This window comes from Pholcus phalangioides, unplaced genomic scaffold (genome assembly GCF_987345545.1).
Source record: "Pholcus phalangioides strain wild (caught in Gottingen) unplaced genomic scaffold, Ppha-v1.0 ptg000003l_1, whole genome shotgun sequence".
In the NCBI taxonomy this organism is placed as follows: domain Eukaryota; kingdom Metazoa; phylum Arthropoda; class Arachnida; order Araneae; family Pholcidae; genus Pholcus; species Pholcus phalangioides.
In genome coordinates, this window is record NW_028301596.1 from 33,483,236 (window position 1) to 33,483,820 (window position 585).

General features: G+C 32.6%; 1 pseudogene; it reads left to right on the plus strand.

The window, feature by feature from the left end:
* The first annotated feature begins 255 nt into the window (after nucleotides 1-255).
* On the plus strand, nucleotides 256-373 carry LOC149088443 (U6atac minor spliceosomal RNA; annotated as a pseudogene).
* The last annotated feature ends 212 nt before the right edge of the window (nucleotides 374-585 follow it).

Here is a 585-nt window from a genome sequence, read left to right on the forward strand (position 1 = left end):
TCGTTTATAGAATCTTTAATAGATCTGGTTAATTCATTTAGCATGTCATCAGCATTTTCTCTTGAGCAGGTATTTGTAACCAAGATAGGATATTCTTGTAATTTATCCTGATATACGTTCCATTTTTTTTTCCTGATTTTAATCACTTTATGAAGAATATCAAAGTCCATTTTAATCTCAACCGGTAAGTGATCTGAGTCCAAAGCATTTATCACTTTTGGCTCGACGTATATGTTCAGTCTTTTTTGACAACATGTGTTATATGAATGAACAGAAGGAATTTCTGACAAAGACGGAATGGCCTCTGGGCCTACAACACAAATACGGTTAAGGCACAGTCGCTTACTACCCACCAACCACTTAACCAAATTTTGGGGTCGTGAATTCCAACACAATTGACACGTTTAAAAAGAAATACGGTAATTGTAATGGAATAAATCGAGAAGCTATCCATACTTAGATGAGACAAGCATAATATATGTATTTTATATGCGCTATATATTTATATTTTATCATAATTATTTGATTTTATTGCTCTTATGGGGGTTGCTGTATTTTTTGATATATAGTTTAGGTATTCATTCG